At 32.3% G+C, this 24,059-nt stretch overlaps 1 long non-coding RNA gene across 2 annotated transcripts; it reads right to left on the bottom strand.

Moving 5' to 3' along the window:
- Window positions 1–21,922: 21,922 nt before the first annotated feature.
- Window positions 21,923–23,284, bottom strand: LOC110882884. 2 transcript variants are annotated; one of them, XR_002560273.2, is made up of 3 exons: window positions 22,376–23,284; window positions 22,221–22,291; window positions 21,923–22,142 (listed from the first exon to the last, which is right to left on the bottom strand). It is a non-coding gene; the product is annotated as an uncharacterized LOC110882884 (long non-coding RNA). The 2 variants fall into 2 exon arrangements; XR_002560274.2 differs by having other exon boundaries at window positions 22,386–23,284.
- Between the last annotated feature and the right edge of the window lie 775 nt (window positions 23,285–24,059).

Here is a 24,059-nt window from a genome sequence, read left to right as displayed (position 1 = left end):
ATATCTCAAGTAAACTATCATCATCAGATTCAGCTTTCTTCGAAAAGCAAATCTCAATCTCATCTCTATAAACTACTACCTCAAAAACAACATCATCAATTCTGCTAAACACAAGCAAATCATCCTCAAGTATCCCAACATCCTTGCACATTTCAGGCTATCCTCTAGCAAATACAAAGTTTGTATCAACCTTAGACACCTCAACATTCCAATAGGAACCCTTATAACAGATTTGAAATTTGCCACTTGGTGGGCTGTTTACATAAAACTGTTTAATGAAGCAGTCTTCGATTACCTGCATAAAATTAAAAATAATGAATACTATATGTGAAGTATGTAACTTATGAGAATAAGCGCTGACACGTTTAAGATGCAAAAGGATTGAAGTTAAGATCAATAGTCATACCGTAAAACCAAATCTTGCATAACGATTAAACGTGAAATAAGATTCACCACACATCCCATCAACAAAACATGAAAGTTCAAACCCAAAATCACCTAACGCTTTAAAAACCAACAAAGTATTCCTCGGCAGATTGAGATCTTTAACAACATTGTCCCAACCGTCAGTTATTATTGGTGTTGAATTTTCTGTTTTGACCTTCATAATCCATTTTTTACCAGACTCATGATAGATTCGCAACTTATTTTTTTTGCCAACAATCTCCCCACTTTTGATTAGCAAAGGCTATAGGTACATCCTGTATATAATTTTAAGTAGTGTAAGAAAATATAAACCATAACAACTGTTAAATATATATCTCAATAAAAATAAATTATGTATATAAAAACATTTCATACTAGTTTCAAAGATTCTGGGTTATAAAGAAACTTGACAAATGTAGTATACATGACAAAATCTGAATCAGTAAAGATGTTAAAACATTGAAATTAAAAAGTTGGCTTCAAAGATGAACATTAACTTTTTGTATTAACAGAGTATCTACTGAAATTAATCATAGAAACAGAGTATGAGTTAAAAATTTTCTGCAAATAATAACTATTTTAATATGTTACCAACAAATGATTCAAACACCTAACTAAACCCTTCTTAAATGTATAGCAATAAACTTAAAATCGTATTTGTAGCAAGATAGGATTTGAATTTTTTTTTTTGAATTAAAATCGGTTAAACAATATACAGTATTACAATATGAATTTACATACCAGTTGTTGAAGAAAAAACAACAAAACCTCCAGTGATTCAAGTGTAGAAGACGGAGAATAAAAAAGTTGAAACCCTAGAAAATGACTGGGAAGAAGAGATTTTTGAAAGAAGTCAGATGATAGATGTTTGATGTGTAATGATGCTAAAGAAATAATGACGGTTGTGTTTTCGTTTTCCCATATTTTCAACAAATGAAAAATATTTACACATAGACCCCTTATTGAATTTGTTATTTACATTTACAAACTTAATAAAAGATGTCTAACAAAATGTGTTTGGAAACCTCTGTTGGTCGTTGGAAACAGTGTAAGTCAAACAGTTGTTACATAAACAGAAGTTATGACAACAGATGATAACTTTCAGCAGTTGTTTTATTTTTAGCTAACATCTGTCCACGTCAGAACCTCTGTTTTCATAATGCATGACAGTCAACAGTCAGCACTATAGTAAATGAATAGCCATTAGGAAAAACAGAAATTATGATAACAGACGGTACCATTTAGCAGTGGATGTGTTTTTAGGCAATCATAAGTTTCAAAAACAGTTGTTTTCAATCAGTGTAATTCAACAGTGGTAAGTCTAACATCTGCTATTAGCCCAACCACTGTTAGGAATGACTGAAATAATTAAAATGAAGATGCGACAACAAAGATTAATACTATTTAAATTTATGTCATTTAGTCAACAGTGGTAAATCAAACAGTCGTTAGCATACACAGTTATTTCATCATCAGCAGATTCTTCAAAAAACTACTATCAATGATCAAATTTTGAACATTTGTTTTATCTTTGCACTCATCTGTTCACCATCAAAGATTAATACTATTTTAATTTATGTCATTTAGTCAACAGTGGTAAATCAAACAGTCGTTAGCATACACAGTTGTTTCATCATCAGCAGATTCTTCAAAAAACTACTATCAATGATCAAATTCTGAACATTTGTTTTATCTTTGCACTCATCTGTTCACCATCAAAGATTAATACTATTTAAATTTATGTCATTTAGTCAACAGTGGTAAATCAAACAGTCGTTAGCATACACAGTTGTTTCATCATCAGCAGATTTTTCAAAAAACTACTATCAATGATCAAATTCTGAACATTTGTTTTATCTTTGCACTCATCTGTTCACCATCAAACCAACCCCTGATGATATTAAACCTCTGTTGACTTACCAAGCAGATGTTCAGACAGAATTCAACAGCAACATAATCTGTTAACCATCAAACCAACCGTTGATACTATTAGACATCTGTTGACTTACCAAACAGATGTTCAGACACAATACAACATCAACATTATCTCTTCGCCATCAAACCAACCCTTCATATTAATAAACTTCTGTTGACTTACCAATAATTAAACTAATTCAAACTAAAAAACTAAATAAATAAAACTAAAAGGCAACATAGATTCATAAGTTTAAAATTTATTCATTTATTCATGACATTAAAAGTCCAAAAATTACATCACATACTGAACAACATTAAAGTTCAAATGTAACAATAACAACAAGAATGAAGAAACTTTAGCTTCAACTCCATCGATTGTTGAACCTCTCGATGTATGTCCTTCAGCATCGCCATGAACTCCACGTCTCTATCACCGCACTCTATATTACTAACAACACAAAGCTCACGAACGGAAGTTGAAGGCATGCGCATAAGATCTCTGGAAACCTGCTCTCTAGTGAGCAGACCAACCTGCAATCCATCAAAACATCTCTTCAACTCTTGAAGAGTAGCCCTGTCTTCATACACCTGTTCCTCGATTTGCCTGACAAAACGCTGCTTGAAATCATCCGACTTTGCATCTGTGAATGAGGCCATTTGAATAAACTATATAACTCGACTTTCCTGAAAGTATGATATCTTCTTAGGAAAACGTGATGAAAAAACAGGTGAAGTGACTATGAGTTTATATACTGAACTTTGTAATTATGAAAACGTGTAGATTTAATATATATAAACATAATCTGCTTCTTTAAACAGTCTTTTAATGCAAAAATTAATTCAAAACCCCAACTTTTATGGGAAATCCGTAAAATTAAATACCAAGAAACCCAAGGGATAAAAAATCGAAATTCAAAGAACAAAAGCATATTATGAAAATTACAATTAAACGATTCATTTTCCATGTAAACGCGTTTTTTAAACTCTATAAAAAACTGCTGATTCGTTTTGATTCAAAACATCAACAACTCGTCACTGCTGATTCGTTTTGATTCAAAACATCAACAACTCGTCCTACAAATCACTTTCTGTCAAAAATAGTTCCAAATCAGAAAACCTACAAAAAATCTACATGGCAAAGTTCAGTTTCTACCACTGGTCAGACACCAGCGATCTTAAAACACAATTCTCGATGTGGTCACTCAAAGAACAAAGAACAAACCAAGAAGTAAACAGGAAAGTCGATATAATCAACAACAAAACCTGGAACAACATAGCATTGCTCGATGAAGTCCTCCACTCTCCTCAATCAGACTTCTAGAAGAATGCAGAAGAGTTTCTTACACAACTTCTAGAACAGTATCAGAAAATCTACAACATGCTAACTGACCTGAAATTAAAAAGAGAGCATGAAATCACATGGAGAAAGGCTAGAGTCTACGAAATCTTAGCAAGTGTTAATCCTAGCGTGTAATACTTTATAAATATTTCATTCAAATTCAAAATTTTTCTCTGTAGTAGTTCATTTTAATAATATAAACATGCATCTTAACAGTTAACAAAAAATAAGAAACAAACCTAAAATGCAAAGATCTCTTCTTAACTAGTGTAGCACAACTGACCTTTTCACGATAGAAGATACATATCGTCGGTTGAAGTTACAACTCTCCCATCAAAGAATATAACACATGCAACTTTTCATGATGTTGCAACAATTATATTGCAACATCGACATTGAAAGGTTGATGTGTGATGGCCAACATCATTGATACGACGATGTTGGAACAATGATACCGGAACGATAACATGTAAACAGAATCATCAACCATTCGAACAAAATTGTGTAATCGGAGAATAGCGGCTAAATCACGAGAGTCGAGAAAGATGCATTTGAGAGAGAAAGAAAGAGAGAGACACGCTTGCAGATATTAGTGAGAGAGATTTGAATGTGCAGCCAGATAATTATGTCTTATTTATAGAATGGTTTGAATTTTGAATTTTGAATGTGGAGCCAGAATTTGAATTGGAGAAGATGTTGATTAGAGAGAGTAATTAATTGAAGAAGATGATATGTTATATATCTGGATCCACTGTAATTTTGAATTTTGAATTTGGAGCCTTAATATTGAATCGTCAGAGATTTTGAAGTTTGAATTTTTAATCATCAGTGGTTTGATTACATTCGTTTAAATGGGCAGACCTTTGAATGGGCAATGGTTTTGATTACACTGGCTTGAATGGATAGTGGTTCGTATGAGATTTTGAATGGGCAGACCTTTGGAATCTAAATGTGGGCCAACTTTGAATTATAAAGTCTTTTAATATTAGGCTTTATGATGTAATAATAAGATAAGAAAAGCCTTGTTGGACATGCTCTCAAGCTGACACATCAGCTTTTCTTATGTCACTTGGATTTCTCCTTTTATAGAAAGTATAGATAGATGTAACATCTTTTGGGCCAATTAGTTTGTACGTCGAAGTTAAATTTTTATTTTGTATTTTATATTTTATATTCGAGTAAACTGACATTCTGGTCCCTGAGGTTTGCTCACTTTTGCCAGTTTAGTCCAAAGCTCAAACCTTTTAAATCTGGGTCCCTGTGGTTTCACTTTTATTGCCATTTTGGTCCAAAAATGAAATCAGCTCACATTTGGCTGATAAAATCCTGTTATTTTGTCCTTTTCCTCAGAGGCAAAATGGCCAAATATCAGCTGATTTCATTAGTTTAATTAATAATGCGTTATAATAAAATTATATTGACTGTTTTGCCTTTGGGGAAAAAGACAAAATAACAGGATTTTGTTAGCCAAATATGAGCTGATTTCATTTTTGGACCAAAATGGCAATAAAAGTGAAACCACAGGGACTCAGATTTAAAAAGTTTGAGTTTTGGATTAACGTGGCAAAAGTGAGCAAACCTCAAGGAACAAAATGGCAGTTTACTCTTTATATTCTTTATTATAAAAGTTTGCTGATGTTCCGCCCTCCTTTTCTAAAAAAAAAAAGATGAAATTTGTCAAATCCCATAATAATTTTTTGATCGACTTATGAACTATAATTGTAGCTTATCATTTTTAAGTATCTATACTATATAATAAAAGAAACCTGATTTAGGACACATGTCATTCAATGAGGGCATCAATAATTTATTGATAAATTTTAAATTTTAAATTAAAAAGATTTAAAAATTATATTAGAATTTTATTTTGATTGTAAATCTAAAGTCCAAAATGTGTTTTACATATCTTTAATATTTGAACTGATTATCTAATTAATAGATACAAATCACTATTTTTCATAAAAACTATATACTTCATTTTATATCTCATAAACAATTTAAATATCTTCTATCCGATTTAATTTGAAGAGATAACAACGTAATTTTCATAAATTCTCAAATAGTTAATTTATACTATTAGCATATATAACAAATAGATCATTTAATTTGAGTTTTTTGAAGTTCAGGTCATTACAATATCTATATCTATATTTATACTATATAATAAAAGAAACCTGATTTGAGACACGTGTCATTCAATGAGGGCATCAATAATTTATTGATAAATTTTAAATTCTAAATTAAAAAGATTGAAATATTATATTAGAATTTTATTTTGATTGTAAATATAAAGTCTAAAATGTGTTTTAAATCTAATCTATAATTTATGGATTTAATTTTGATTTGAAATTATTAAACAAAAACCCATAAAATTAGTAACCATTTAATCATTTTCGTAAATTTTACTTTCCCTTCTAGAATTAAATTAGATTTTTGTGATAATTAAAGTTTTGTCAAGAATATAAAAAACATTATTTAATATTCAATATATTACATCAAATATTTAGAATTAAACTCCACTTCATTCTAAATACTAGGTATGTTTTTTTACTCTTCATATGCTATGCATATTATCTATGTCACATAGAAAACATCATGTATTTTTAGATAAGTTAGATACATGTGTTTTAAAACAAGGTAAACTCTTAACATACATATTTTTTCCAATTGTAACTAAGATGTAGAGGTCTGTGAAAGGTAGCTTCACATTCGGAATGTCATAACTTTTTTTTTAAATTTAGATTTACTTAGTTGTCGTATGGTGTCTCATGTCTTTATTTTTATTTTTTCACTTATATATATGTTTCATTGGTTCAATTGTACATGTAAAGTATTACACTATACATAGTATTTTTCTCAACTATAGTTAATTGGTTTTATTGATTCAATTTTTGTCTATCCATTTACATTACTTTTATCTGTCTAGAAGTCCCTTTTCAGACCTTTCAAATGGTATGGGACATATTACATTATCAATAGTTTTTATTGGTTTCCTTACTAATTGTAATAAAAGTAATTATTTCGTACAATTCATATTGGTTTATAGCTTTGAATACGAGCATACCTTATATTAATGTTAATGATAGCGAAAGTGAGGAAACTATATTTGGATGGTAGAAAATATAAAATTATGCCAACATTAACCGTCAGAATAATCTATTATCAGATAAAATCATACACGTTACCTTTGAACAAGAAAATGTCACAATAAATATTAGTAGTGGTACAAAATTTTAAGTTCCTATGAAAAATACTAAAACAAATAACAGATCATATTATTATGAATGGCTATACAAACTTCAATATTTATTTCGTATTTTGATCTGCATATTACTCTATATTATATATACTTAGATTATATTATGAACATATTTTTTTTATTTCATATTATAATTATGATTCACCCCGTGTATTACACGGGACAATAACCTAGTTATATGTAATAAGTAAGATTAAATTAGAAATTCATTTTTCAATAGAGTTAATTACATAGTTAGTCCCTGTGGTTTGCACAAAATAACAAATTTAGGTACTAATAGTTTAAAATCACCTTCTAGGGTATTAACTTTTCATTTTGTAACATTTGTAGGTATTAACTTCTATGGTAATAACATAGGTAGTCCCTGTGGTTTGCACAAAATAACATACTTAGGTACTAACAAAATGTGATTTTAAGCCTACAAATAAGCTTAATACCCTCAAACGTTACCAAATGAAAACTTAATACCCTAGAATGTTATCAAAAACTATTAGTACCTAAATTTGTTATTTTGTGCAAACCACAGGGACTAACTATGTAATTAACTCTTTTCAATATTATATGTAATAAGTACTTTCAATATTAGAAATTTATTAATTATATTGTTTCTATTATACACGGAGTTCTAACCTGATTTCTATATATAGAAACGCTTTCTGGGTAAAAAAACTTAAGCTTTCGGGCAATTTGTAAACATGATTGTGTTCTCCACTTTATTTTAAACAAATTTTCTTTAGGGCAATTTGTAAACATGCTTGTGTTCTCCACTTTATTTTAAACAAATTTTCTAAAAAGTAATTATTCGTATATTAAACAATTTTTAAATTTATCTGAAATAAATTAAACAACTTTTTAAAATGGTTGTAGATTGCTGAAAAATTAGTTTTTAATAATTTGTATAAATACAACTTTTTTATTTAACAATGGATAAATACATAACAATACCAATTTAAATTAAATTTAAAGAGAATACATTTGATTAATCAAATATTTATTTTAAATTAAATTATGAAACACTAAAATTATTTGTGTTTAAAAAGTTAATAGAATTGGATGTTTAAAAAGTTAATAGAATTAGATAAATTTAAAGAGAATACACTTGATTAATCATATATTTTTTTAAATTAAAAATATGAAACACTAAAAATTATTTGTGTATAAAAAGTTAATAGAATTAGATAAAAAGTAAGAATAGTGGTTTTCTCATATTATCCCTTCCCCAATTAGATAAAAAGTAACAATAGTGGTTTTTTTCATATTATCCCTTCCCTGCATTTGAATCGGTCAAATTATATTTACTTGTCAGTAGGGGTGTTTAAAATTATCTGTATTCGAAATCCAATCCGAATTATCCGTTATCCAAATCCGAAATATCCGAAAATTTGGATATCCAAAATTTCGGATAGTGGTTTTCTAATGGCACACCCCCTGTCTATCCGCATACTTTTTCAATTCAATACGCATCGTATAGGCCTATACGATGCGTATTGTAATAAAGTAAAAGACATGGCAGACTAACAGGTGCAGGTTATGTCTGGCGGCGGGCTTGATACGCATCGTATAGGCCTATACGATGCGTATCAAGGCACTGATTTTTTTGAAGTTTATTTTTTGGTGTCTTATGTCGAATGCGAACCCGAGAAACGGAATGGATTTCGAGCAATTGGTCGATGGCATGATAGATAAAGATATTGACACGATCATATCCATTTTCAAATATTAGACTAGATAGTCCGGGATTAAATATATTAAAACCATTCAAGCCCACCCGTCTAAAATGTGAGATTTAAGCGGCATGTTAAAAAGGAACATAATTCCAGACTGTCTAAAGAAGCGTTTTTATCATGTGTCATATGGTAACAACTACCAAGGGGATATTCAGATCTCTATTCGGTCACCTTTCCGAGCTTTTACACACGAATATGTGGTTCTCAATTTTTAAAATATTATGTTAGTGGGAATGTTTTAAAAATCAGATACAACTTTACGGCACGCTTACCTTAATCACATCTTCCATGGAGTCACAGATCCGAAAATTGGGCCCACAGATCTCCAAGCCCACCAGTCTACAATGTGTTATGGTGAGATTCTTCAAGTTTGCACAGTGAGAGAAAAGACCAGCACCCTTGTCGTTCTGTATTTTCTCCTTTTTCTAATTCTCGAAGAATCTCGTAACGTATTCTCTGTTTCTCTAAATCGTCTATAAACTTATGCTTCTCTAATATGACATATGATAAAAGCGCTTCTCTAGACAAACTGGGATTATGTTCTGTTTTATGACACATGATAAAAGCGCTTCTCTAGACAACAGGTTCAATTTTACGGCACGCTTACCTTAATCACATTTTCCATGGAGTCACAGATCCGACAATAGGGCCCACGGATCTTATGCCCACCCGAGACCGACCTCTGGATCACGCGTGGGAGAAAAGACCGGCACCCTTGTCGTTCCGTATTTTCTCCTTTTCTAATTCTCGAAGAATCTCGTAACGTATTCTCTGTTTCTCTAAATCGTCTTTAAAATTATGTTTCTCAAATATGATACATGATAAAAACGCTTCACTAGACAATCTGGGATTATGTTCTGTTTTATGACATATGATAAAAGCACTTCTCTAGACAACAGGTGCAACTTTATGGCACGCTTACCTTAATCACATTTTCCATGGAGTCACAAATCCGACAATAGGGCCCACGGATCTTATGCCCACCCGAGACCGACCTCTGGATCACGCGTGAGAGAAAGGACCAGCACCCTTGTCGTTCCGTATTTTCTCCTTTTCTAATTCTCGAAGAATCTCGTAACGTATTTCTGTTTCTCTAAATCGTCTGTAAAATTATAAAAAAAAAACAAACTATGCGGGCTTTCCATCCATATATTCCATCCAACATATGATACATGATAAAAGCGCTTCTCTAGACAATCTGGGATTATCTTCCATTTTATTACAGTCATGAGGTGGTCAAACTTTTCTAAACGTGTTGAATGATCGAGAGAAACTTCTTCAAGCTAACTGCCGATATCTCATCCTTCTTATCTTGCTATTAAACGAGGTATAATAGCTAATAAAATATGTTTAACTTTTGAAGTCTGTATATTCTCTAACTTTTGAAGGTTCTTTATATGCTTCTTTCCTGATGCATGTCTGTGTCGAACAGTTTCTCCGTCGCTAATTTCTCCACTCACCCTGAAATCGAACAGTTTCTTCATAGATTCCGTCTGGTTTCAAAGCCGGTTGAGGATTACGAGTGTTCTAGACTCGTTCCAGGCATGATTGTTTGTGCGATTTACAGAAATAAGGATGCATTCCACGGTAAACAATGCAGCTGATGAAACCGAAGCTGTTATTTCGGTTGTTCAGTACTTCCGAGACGATTCAAGTGAGTCCTATGAAGCAAGTGTCTGTCTATTCAATTGAGAGGAATCATTGCATTACATCTCCGTTGAAAACAAGTGGTTGTAATGACAGGACCCTTGATTTGAAACACATTTTTGAGAAATTCATAGTTTAATATGCATCATATAGGCCTATACGATGCGTATTAATCGAGGAAATTACTGAAATACCCCTGTTTTTCTGATAAATTCAGGGGTATTTTTGAGAAAATTCAAAGTTTAATACGCATCGTATAGGTCTATACGATGCGTATTAAGCCGATATACGATACAACATAGGCCTATATGATCCGTATATGGCATAATTTCAAATTTAGTTTTATCGTGTTTCCCTCGGTTCGACGCATATACGTGTCGTTTTTTTGCCGAACTTTCGCATATTTTGCCATTTTATGACGTATACCTTCAACATACGTCGTTTCGGTGCCGTTCGGTTGCGTGCGAATATCGTATTCTATGATTACGTACAGTTTTGTTTGAAATCCACTTGTACTGCATAGTGCCGTGTTATATGTATACGTATGTGGAAATATCATTAGTCGCATATTTTGACATATTTTTGCCTATTTTGACATATTCTAACATATTCTTGCGTATTTTATAGTATTTTTGACGTATTTGAGCGTATTCTAACATATTTTAGCTTATTTTAACCTATTTTAGGGTATTTTTACGTATTTCGGCGTATTTTAACGTATTTTCATGTATTTTATCGTAATATGACGTATATTAACATATTGCAGCGTATTTTAGCATATTTTCATGTATTTTATCGTATTTTAGCGTATTTTAGGGTATTTTTGCGTATTTTAGAGTTTTGTTTCGTATTTTAGAGTTTTTTTTCGTATTTTAGTGTATTTTAGCGTATGTTGAAGGATAACGCAAACAAGTTCTCCATAGTTTGTTATTCAGATCTCTATTCGGTCATCTTTCCAAACTACAACACATGATAAGTTTAAACTTTATAGTGAGTGATTTTTCCAGGAAAGGATTCGAGGTGATTTATAATTTTAATAAGCTGTTACAGTTGTCAAATTCGTTGCGTGCATTCATATTGTTTAGACAACAACAGATAATGAACGGATTGTTGGACTTCTTGTTCCAAATGCAGCTCTAGGATCCGTACTTAAAGGTCTCTCTAAAATATGCAACCGAGACCGCCTTGTTAATTTTAATAAAGCAATGAAGATTGAATGTGCAAACCGCAACCGTTTTTTACTACAGAAATGGTGGCTATGCGAAATACAAACCGCAATCGTTTGTGACTATGGGAAACACTAGCAAAAGAAACAAATACTTTTAGAGAAGCATTGGGATTCAAGGGTTTAGTTAGAAAATAATCCTAGATTGTCTAAAGAAGCGCTTTTAGCATGTGTCGTATGAATGTAATTAAACGGAAGCTATCAATCGAGACCGCATTGTTAATTTTAATGAAGCAATGAAAATTGAATGCACGCCTCAATTCATCTTTTTTACTCTTTTCTTCAATTTCAACAAATTTTTTCAATAATCACTACACAACAAATCTTTTTGTAGTTATTCGGAATGTTTTGAATCATCATAGAAGACGAAACTTCGGCAACCATTTTTTCTTTTCCTTCAATTTCGAGAACATTCTCCATAACATGAGAAACGAAAGGGATTTCGAGCAGTTGGCCGATCACATGATAGATAAACATCTTGACACGATATAATTGCAAGACTGTTTGTCGGGCTTCCAATGCTCACACAGGGTGATAAACAACGCTGATATGAACACATACCAACTGATTTAGATTTAAACAATGCATGCCTCAATTCATCTTTTTTACTCTTTTCTTCGATTTCAACAAATCTTTTCAATAATCAGTACACAACAAATCTTTATGTAGTTATTCGGAATGTTTCGAATCATCATAGAAGACGAAACTTCAGCAACCATTTTTCCTTTTCCTTCAATTTCGAGAACATTCTCCGTAACATGAGAAACGAAAGGGATTTCGAGCAGTTGGTCGATGACATGATAAATAAAGATCTTGACACGACCATGTCCATTTTCAAGTATTAGACTAGATAGTCCAAGATGAAATATATTAAAACCATTCAAGCCCACCAGTCTACAATGTGTTATGGTGAGATCTTTCAAGTATTAGACTAGATAGAAGACGTGTCGGGTTCTTCTGCTAGTGATTTCTGTAACCAATTGGGAACCACATATTTGCTTCAAGATTTATGTATCTGAATCAGGTTCTCAAACAAACACTACTAAAGATGAGTTGGTATTGAACCAAGAATATGAAGATCACGGTGCAGATACGTGGGAAGAAAGTCATTGGACTGCCGCAGATGAAATCAAATTTAATCAAACTTGGACATCAGACCTAAATCTTGAAGCAAATATGTGGTTCCCAATTTGCGAAACATAATCCCAGATTGTCTAGAGAAGCGCTTTTATCATGTGTCATATGGTAACAAGAGTATGTTGTTCCAAGATCAATTCCAATTGCAGTTTTTTCAACTCTCCTGACCATTTTCAAACAAGTGGTTGTAATGATGGGACCCTTGATTTGAAACACATAATGGGACCCTTGGTTGTAATGATGGGACCCTGGCCATCTTCGTTATCCTTTGCTATCTGCAATTCAAGCAGGCACGGATGCTAAACGTACTGTTATTACATCCGAGACGATTCAAGTGAGTCCTATAAAGCAAGTGTCTGTCTATTCAATTAAGATGAATCATTGCATAATCCCCATTTAAAAACAGAATCGATAAATTTAGGGAAAATGGGGTTGAAAGATGATAACCCAACAGTGGAGGATCTCATTCTACAGCTTCGATAAATTCAGGGGTATTCTCAAATAATGTTTCCTAGATGTTTGAAGACCAACAAATGTCCAAAGTGCTGCTTCTTCGTTCGCGTGACGGAAAGCTACCGCGTGACAGGAAGCTACCTTGCAAAATTAAAAAATTAAATCGACACCTTCAATACGCATCGTATAGGCCTATACGATGCTTATTACTTTTTGATAAAGGGACATTGTCAGCCTTTGACTGGCATAGAAGTTTGAACCCACCTCAATACGCATCGTATAGGCCTATACGATGCGTATTGAGGTTGTCGATTTAATCCCCAAGGTGTGCCATTAATACGACCCTTTCGGATATCCGAATTTTTGAGTTTGGATTCGGATAGTGATTTTAAAAATTTTCGGATATTTCGGATATCCGAAAATTTAATTTATATTTTTTCGGATATCCGAATATCCGAAAATATCTGAAGTATCCGAAAAATATCCAAAGTATCCAAAAAATATCCGAAATATCCAAAAACTTATATTCGGACATCCAAAACTATCTGAAATATCAAGTTCCTAATATCAAAAAATAATAAAAATTAATAATTAAATAAAAGGTTGGATATTCAGGTATCCGATTCACTATCCGATCGGATATCCAAATTCGGATACTGAAATATGGTATCCGAAAATTCCGGATATCCGAAATTCGGATCCGGTTTGAATATCCCTACTTGTCATCATAATCATATGATTTGTTTTGATTAAAGGTTTTCATAAATAGAAGGGATAATTTGATGCTTCAAAAATATATATTTTTGTATTTTTCTCATACAATTATTTAATTACCTTAAAAAAATTTCAATAATGCTAATGAAACTTGATTCCTTGTACCGTATCGCATATATGATTTCTTAAATATTTAATTATGATCTCTAAGGCTCAAGATACACCAATGCTACGGACAAAAAAAACTAATGAAAGTACTATACAATATATCACGAGAGAGTTAATAAACTAATAGAAAACGAGTACCACGTCATAAATTGTAACTGCCGACGCATTGTGCGAGTTTCCTACTAATGTTTTGGTATAAAATATGTATACAAAAACACTCCTAGAATGGCATGCCATAAAACAAGCTAAACTACAATTACTAAGGAATCAAGGTAAATAGCAATAATACCTTAGAGGCATCACTCTTTGATACAAGCATCGACGGCTCAATACGACAAAAGTCAACGCTCCATATAGGTTGTGTAGGCTCTTCATACTGCAACACAATCTAAACATGAAAACAATCAATACAAACTGTTTTTCAAAACTTCTATCTTATATAGAAGAGTCAGATATCACTTGTAACAAGAATCAAGTTACCTGTTGAGTATTCACATCCCATACACTAAGCTTTGATCGGGCAGGTGTGATTCTCGAGGGTTCATTAACAATCTGAAGAAAAATCAAGAAGTTATAATACATGATTAGCTTAAATAAAAGGTTGGATATTCAGATATCTGATTCACTATCCGATCGGATATCCAAATTCGGATAGTGAAATATGGAATCCGAAAACTCCGGATATCCGAAATTCGAATACAGTTTTGAATATCCCTACTTATCATCATAATCATATGATCTGTATTGAGTAAAGGTTTTCATAAACAGAAGGGATAATTTGATGCTTCAAAAATATATATTTTTGTATTTTTCTCATACAATTATTTAATTACCCTAAAAAAATTCAATACTGCTAATAAAACCTGATTCCTTGTACCGTATCACATATATGATTTCTTAAATATTTAATTATGATCTCTAAGGCTCATGATACACCAATGCTACGAATAAAAAAACTAATGAAAGTACTATACAATATATCACGAGAGAATTGATAAACTAATAGAAAACGAGTACCACGTCGTAAATTGTAACTGTCGACGCATTGTACGAGTTTCCTACTAATGTTTTGGTATAAAAACGTATACAAAAACACTCCTAGAATGGCATGTCATAAAACATACTAAACTACAATTAATAAGGAATCAAGGTAAATAGTAATAATACCTTAGAGGCATCACTCTCCGACACAAGCATCGATGGCTCAATAGGACAAAAGTCAACGCTCCATATAGGTTGTGTTGGCTCTTCATACTGCAACACAATCTAAACATGAAAACAATCAATACAAATTGTTTTTCAAAACTTTTGTCTTATATAGAAGAGTCGGATATCACTTGTAACAATAATCAAGTTACCTGTTGAGTATTAACATCCCATACACTAAACTTTGATCGGGCAGGTGTTTGATTCTCGAGGGTTCATTAACAATCTGAAGAAAAAAACAAGAAGTTATAATACATGATTAGCTTAAATAAAAGGTTGGATATTCAGATATCCGACTCACTATCTGATCGGATATCCAAATTCGGACAGTGAAATATGGTATCCAAAAATTCCGGATATCCAAAATTCAGATCCAGTTTTGAATATCCCTACTTGTCATCATAATCTATAATCTGTATTGATTAAAGGTTTTTCATAAATTGAAGGGATAATTTGATGCTTCAAAAATATACGTTTTTGTATTTTTCTCATATAATTATTTAATTTCCTTTAAAAAATTTCAATACTGCTAATGAAACCTGATTCCTTGTACCGTATCGCATATATGATTTCTTAAATATTTAATTTTGATCTCTATGGCTAATGATACACCAATGCTACAGATAAAAAAACTAATGAAAGTACTATACAATATATCACGAGAGACATGATAAACTAATAGAAAATGAGTACCACGTGGTAAATTGTAACTATCGACGCATTGTGCGAGTTTCCTGCTAATGTTTTGGTATAAAAAACGTATACAAAAACACTCCTAGAATGGCATGTCATAAAACAAGCTAAACTACAATTAATAAGGAATCAAGGTAAATAGTAATAATACCTTAGAGGCATCGCTCTCCGATACAAGCATCGATGGCTCAATACGACAAAAGTCAACGCTCCATATACGTTGTGTAGGCTCTTCATACTGCAACACAATCTAAACATGAAAACAATCAATACAAATTGTTTTTCAAATCTTTTATCTTATATAGAAGAGTCGGATATCACTTGTAACAAGAATCAAGTTACCTGTTGAGTATTCACATCCCGTACACTAAGCTTTGATCGGAGGTGTGATTCTCGAGGGTTCATTAACAATCTGAAGAAAAAAACAAGAAGTTATAATACATGATTAGCTTAAATAAAAGGTTGGATATTCAGATATCCAATTCACTATCCGATCGGATATCCAAATTCGGATAGTGAAATATGGTATCCGAAAATTCCGGATATCCGAAATTTCGGATCCAGTTTTGAATATCCCTACTTGTCATCATAATATGTGATCTGTATTGATTAAAGGTTTTCATAAATAGAAAGGATAATTTGATCCTTCAAAAATATATATTTTTGTATTTTTCTCATACAGTTATTTAATTACCTTAAAAAAATTTCAATACTGCTAATGAAACCTGATTCCTTGTACCGTATCGCATATATGATTTCTTAAATATTTAATTATGATCTCTAAGGCTCAAGATACACCAATGCTACGGACAAAAAAAACCTAATGAAAGTACTATACAATATATCACGAGTGAATTGATAAACTAATAGAAAACGAGTACCACGTCGTAAATTGTAACTGCCAACGCATTGTGCGAGTTTCCTACTAATGTTTTGGTATAAAATACGTATACAAAAACACTCCTAGAATGGTATGTCATAAAACAACCTAACTACAATTACTAAGAAAAAAGGTAAATAGCAATAATACCTTAGAGGCATCACTATTCGATACAAGCATCGATGGCTCAATACGACAAAAGTCAACGCTCCATATAGGTTGTGTAGGCTCTTCATACTACAACACAATCTAAACATGAAAAAAATCAATACAAATTGTTTTTCAAAACATTTATCTTATATAGGAGAGTCGGATATCACTTGTAACAAGAATCAAGTTACCTGTTAAGTATTCACATCCCAAACACTATGCTATGATCAGGCAGGTGTGATTCTCGAGGGTTCATTAACAATCTAAAGAAAAAAACAAGAAGTTATAATACATGATTAGCTTAAATAAAAAGTTGGATATTCAGATATCCGATTCACGTCACTATCCGATCGGATATCCGAAATTCGAATATAGTTTTGAATATCCCTACTTGTCATCATAATCATATGATCTGTATTGATTAAAGGTTTTCATAAATAGAAGGGATAATTTGTTGCTTCAAAAATATATATTTTTGTATTTTTCTCATTCAAGTATTTAATTACCTTAAAAAAATTCAATACTGCTAATAAAACCTGATTCCTTGTACCGTATCACATATATGATTTCTTAAATATTTAATTATGATCTCTAAGGCTCATGCTACACCAATGCTACGGATAAAAAAAGCTAATGAAAGTACTATACAATATAATTGATAAACTAATAGAAAACGAGTACCACGTCGTAAATTGTAACTGCTGACGCATTGTGCGAGTTTCCTACTAATGTTTTGGTATAAAAACGTATACAAAAACACTCCTAGAATGGCATGTCATAAAACAAGCTAAACTACAATTAATAAGGAATCAAGCTAAATAGTAATAATACCTTAGAGGCATCACTCTCCGATACAAGCATCGATGACTAAATAGGACAAAAGCCAATGCTCCATATAGGTTGTGTTGGCTCTTCATACTGCAACACAATCTAAACTTGAAAACAATCAATAAAAATTGTTTTTCAAAACTTTTATCTTATATAGAAGAGTCGGATATCACTTGTAACAAGAATCAAGTTACCTGTTGAGTATTCACATCCCATACACTAAGCTTTGATCGGGCAGGTGTGATTCTCGAGGGTTCATTAACAATCTGAAGAAAAAAAAACAAGAAGTTATAATACATGATTAGCTTAAATAAAAGTTTGGATATTCAGATATCCGATTCACTATCCGATCGCATATCCAAATTCGGACAGTGAAATATGGTATCCGAAAATTCCGGATATCCGAAATTCGGATCCAGTTTTGAATATCCCTACTTGTCATCATAATCTTTGATCTGTATTGATTAAAGGTTTTCATAAATTGAAGGGATAATTTGATGCTTCAAAAATATATGTTTTTGTATTTTTCACATACAATTATTTAATTTCCTTAAAAAAAATTCAATACTGCTAATGAAACCTGATTCCTTGTACTGTATCGCATATATGATTTCTTATATATTTAATTATAATCTCTAAGGCTCATAATTCACCAATGCTACGGATAAAAAAAACTAATGAAAGTACTATGCAATATATCACGAGAGAATTGATAAACTATTAGAAAAAGAGTACCACGTCGTAAATTGTAACTGTCGACGCATTGTGCGAGTTTCCTACTAATGTTTTGGTATAAAAAAACGTATACAAAAACACTCCTAGAATGGCATGTCATAAAACAAGCTAAACTACAATTACTAAGGAATCAAGGTAAATAGCTATAGTACCTTAGAGGCATCACTCTCCGATACAAGCATCGATGGCTCAATACGACAAAAGGTTGTGGAGGCTTTTCATACTGCAACACAATCTAAACTTGAAAACAATCAATACAAATTGTTTTTCAAAACTTTCATCTTATATAGAAGAGTTGGATATCACTTGTAACAAGAATCAAGTTACATGTTGAGTATTCACATCCCATACACTATGGTTTGATCGGGCAGGTGTGATTCTCGAGGGTTCATTAACAATCTGAAGAAAAAAACAAGAAGTTATAATACATGATTAGCTTAAATAAAAGGATGGATATTTAGATATCTGATTCACTATCCGATCGGATATCCAAATTCGGATAGTGAAATATGGTATCCGAAAATTCCGGATATCCGAAATTCGGATCTAGTTTTGAATATCCCTACTTGTCATCATAATAGTATGATCTGTATTGATTAAAGGTTTTCAAAAAGAGAAGGGATAATTTGATGCTTCAAAAATATATATTTTTGTATTTTTCTCATACAATTATTTAATTACCTTAAAGAAATTCAATACTGCTAATAAAACCTGATTCCTTGTACCGTATCACATATATGATTTCTTAAATATTTAATTATGATCTCTAAGGCTCATGATACACCAATGCTATGGATAAAAAACTAATGAAAGTACTATACAATATATCCGATTCTCGAGGGTTCATTAACAATCTGAAGAAAAAAACAAGAAGTTATAATACATGATTAGCTTAAATAAAAGCTTGGATATTCAGATATCTGATTCACTATCTGTCACACCCCGATATTTTAAACACAAACCAGTGGGCCCGGTGGGGAGTATCGTGATGTAGTTGATATCGCCATAGTCCATTATACACAGTTTATAGCACAGCGGAAGGCTTGGTAGAAATTACTATTACAAACCGAAAGTTCAAAGTATGAAATAAAAGAATATACCGACGGTTGTAAGAAAGGATCCACATGCAGATCTAAGACAAATACAAAACATGTTCAACGGACATAAGGCATTACAGACTTGCAAGATCCTCTACTTAACGCCCAGAAGCTCCCAGCCTAGTACGTGTAGTACCTGTCACTTAGTCTTTTGAAAATACGTCAGTTTACACTGGTAAATACAATTAACCGATTCTTTTGAAAACATTTATGAAAATTGGTTTAGTTGCACAAGGCACAAATAATCTTTTATAACTTGGAACAATTATATAATAATCTTGTATACAGATTTACATGTTTGTCATACATTTAAGGCCCGGTATAGAAGCCGAGACATGATTATCCAACACACCACTAATATAAACCCACAAGGAGTTATCCCCAACAATGTGGGTATATCTTTTTACATATGCAACTGTCAGGTGTATGCCTACACCCCGTGCTTAAGTCGTGGCCATTTGTAATTAAATGAGCCGAGGATAGCCAGGACACGGTTGCATTAACCCCCAATGTTTATGTTATCAAACAAAGCGGATTAAAACGGGTTATGTAATTTATTAATCAGAATCCGATTAAATGATTCCATACCCGAGCAAGCGGTAATATATTACCGTATCCCAAGCCCGTATAAGGGAAAAATAGTTAAAAGTATTTACCTGAGTTTCTAAATGCGAGATCTATCTACTCAGCCGTATAATGCAACTAGACTCGTGAAGGTAGCTTTTACCGGGGCTTCCTAATCTGTAACGAATGTTTTATTAACCTATTAGATTACTAATGGGTCTTATTTAAGTCGTAGACTTAGACCGGTTAGTTTAAAAGATGATTTACGGTTCGATACGCTAGATTAAGCGATGACCGGAATGGAATGCAATTTAGACCCGACAAATATGGAGAGTATTATATGGGTAAACTAAATACATTCTGGATTTTGAAGTTAAAAATGATAAGGTTTAACCCGTTTCGGCTAATTTATGTATACTAGTTACATAAACCGCACCGAACGCGTATGAGCATAAACGGGTAACCGGATGAGTCATGTACATGTTCCATAAGTTATTGTGCTTAAAATATGTTATGATATCAGTATGATATCAAAAAATATGCCCAAAAAGATTTTAAAACCAAATTAAGCCTCATAAGGGCATTTTGGTCATTTTATGATTTATAAAAGAGGTTTACATGCAAACTGAGGTTCTGGTCATAAACCTTCTGTAAAAATATTTAATTTATGTTATATTAACAGTAGGATATCATATATATATATATATATATATGTGTGTGTGTGGTTTACCATTTATGGCCAAAGTATGCACCGTAGGGGCATTTTGGTCATTTCACACATAGTTTTAAGGTCTTTATTTGGGATTCTGAGTTCATGACTTATACCTGCTGAAAAAATATTAAAAATCATTTATAAAATCAGTAGGTAATAAGTCTTGGGTGCTAAATATGATTTTAAACCATACTATGCACCTTATGGTCGTAAAAATCGATAAATGACGATTATTTGGATGTTTAAGGAATTCAGAAGTTATGATCAGCTTTGAAAGGTCAAAATAATTTATTTATCATATTATATCAGTGACAAAAATTTCTTGCATGTTAATCTTGTTTAAAACCCAACTTATGTGTGAAAAGGGCATAATCGTCATTTATTAATATAATACGAAAACTCATGCATAACTCAGTAAGTAATCTGACTTGAAATCCCAATTAGTCCTAAATATGATCACTACTACAAAAATAGTATTTGCTACGGTCAAATCCGTAGCTAACACCCGTTTTGCTACGGATTTGCCACGGATTTGGTCCGTAGCTACAAGTCTCGTCGTGAATTTATTTGCTACGAACTTTAGCTACAGATAGTATGCTTGCTACGGCTTTAGCTACAAAATGGGGCGTCGCTATTTTAGATACGAATTTGCTACGGAAAAAAATTGCTACGGAATTCCGCTATGGTAATTTAGATACGGAGATTTTTAGCTACGTTATTTTGCTATGAATTATTTAGCTACTGAAATCATATTCACAATAATTTTAGCTACAGAAAGAGACGTCGCTATTTAAGACACAAATTTTGCTACGAAAATATTTTTCTATGGATTTTGCTACGCTTTTTAGCTACAAAATAGTAGACTTTTAACTATGGGTTTTTAGCTAGTAATTTTTATACTTTTAGCTTTAAGTTTTTAGCTATGAAATTATGCTATGGATTTCGGTACAAAATTTCAATACAAATTCTAGAATATATTAAAAGCATACATTTTATATTATTTTTCTCTCTTTTCTATTTATAAATACATCTCTAATCACATAAATTTACAAACACAAATCAAACTATATTCTATACAATTTGACACTTATAACATAAACCAATGGCAAACAACATAGTTGCGCTTGAATGACAAACATGCTCACATCTTCAATAGTAACCACATCAAGAGAGAGATTTTTTATCATCATTTTTGTTGCACATCTTCTCACAAATATTGAATGTAATCTCAAGTGTTATGTCACCTACAAACGTGTTGAGGTGGCCTGCAAAAACAAGATGAAGATATCACCAACAACTAACAACTGTATAAACTCAAGAAGAGACTTGTATATTAATAATACATTAACAACTCTGTTATATCTTCTCTTTTGTTACTGGTGCATTTCCAATTATATTTCATTGACTGACAAACCTGCAAATATATGTTTTTGAAATCAATTAGTAACAACTAATAACATCAATGGAAGTAGATACTAATTAATATTTTTTCATTTACGTTGCATTACATTCAGGGCCACAATAGCTTGAGTAACAAAACGCCAATCAAAGTAATTGAAGAACCTGTATGATGACTTGAACCCATATTAAAAAGAACAAAGACACAACTAATAATAAATAATAAGACTAGAGAAATATGAGATTACATATGTTTGTAAATAGTGAACTAATATTAATCAACTTGTTTTTTCCTAAATGGTTTGCACTCTTCAAGGACACTGATGCTATTTAATTACACAAACAATTAAAAAGACATAAACATTAAGATAAGTGATGAAGGAATATATAGTGTGTACAAAATAACATCATAAAGAAGAAATTCAAGACATATCAGTAAAATGAACTGAACAAAATGCTAAGTGAATTCTAAACATTAATTAACAACTACAATGAAACCGTTGCCTATTTTTTCACTTGATTCACCAAGTTTCCTACTTTGGTGTACACCTCGGCCACACAAATGAAAAAAATGAAAACTGAAGCAACCAATAGATGACAGTCTTCTTTCGTTGCCTCGAAGCCTCTAGTTAGAGGGAAATTCTTCGAACAATCGGTGGGCGTCTCACTCATAAACAAGTAACCGAATCACATTACCCATAGAAGTAACAATGAAACTAACGTAATGTAAGCACCTTTCAGATCTTAGAAGCAATTTTATACCTGTGAACATAAATCACTACCACCACTTCGCCGCCGAGCACAACCGATAAATAGATATCCATGAGAGGGCGGAGATAAGGATTTCAGAGAGCTGAGAATCAAGAGACGTAGAATGAAAGTAACCTCATATCATCAATGTATATAGGGGAAACTGGGAAGCAACAAGAAGAAGAGAATTGGGAGTTATGGGAGGAGAATATGAACGGATTTTAGGGATATGGAGGAGTGATGGATCAGTTGGGGGGAGAGGGCTAAATTGTGTTTGAAATTGAGGGGAAATAAAATAGTTTAAAAAGAAAAAACAATCGTGAGAGAGGGAAACAGAATTTTGGAAAGGTAAATAAAATTATTTTATACAAATGTTACAAATTAAAGTAAGAGTAAATTGTCATTTTAATCCCTGAGGTTTGACCAACATTGCAACTTTAGTCCAAATAGTTTTTTCTTGTCATTTTAGTCTATATAGTTTTGTTTTCTGTCATTTTAGTCCCTGTCTTTTGTCATTTTTTGCCATTTTCATCCAACCCACTAACTCCATTCAAAAAATTTAGTCAACTTAGGTGAATTTTGGTCAAACCACATTTTTCTTTCTTTTTTTGTAGGTGCGATGGTATGGGATGGTGTTGTACCGGTTTACAGTGAAGATGATGGCGGTGGTTGTTGGTTTTACGATGATGGCGGTGGTGTTGGTTGATGACGTTGGTGGCGGAAAAGTGGCCGGTGGTGGTGGAAATGATGGGTGGTGATGGTGGTGGGGTGGGTGGGTGGGTGGGTGGTGAGATGATAAAAGGTTGTGATGGGGTGGGTGGTGGGAGGTGGTCAGGGACGGACCTATGTCATAATAAGGGGTAGCCCCCGCTACCCCTTGATGCTCCGTCGGTAATGTAAATTTTGGAAAATTTTGATGGTTTTTTGATGTTTTTTCGATTTTGTTACCCCCTTTTTTTAAACGTTACCCCTTTTTTTAAACGTTATCCCTATAAGGATTTTTTAGATCCGCCACTGGAGGTGGTGGTGGTCGA

The sequence above is a fragment of the Helianthus annuus genome, chromosome 10 (genome assembly GCF_002127325.2).
Source record: "Helianthus annuus cultivar XRQ/B chromosome 10, HanXRQr2.0-SUNRISE, whole genome shotgun sequence".
NCBI classification, from domain to species: domain Eukaryota; kingdom Viridiplantae; phylum Streptophyta; class Magnoliopsida; order Asterales; family Asteraceae; genus Helianthus; species Helianthus annuus.
This window is presented reverse-complemented; position numbering and strand designations above follow the sequence as displayed.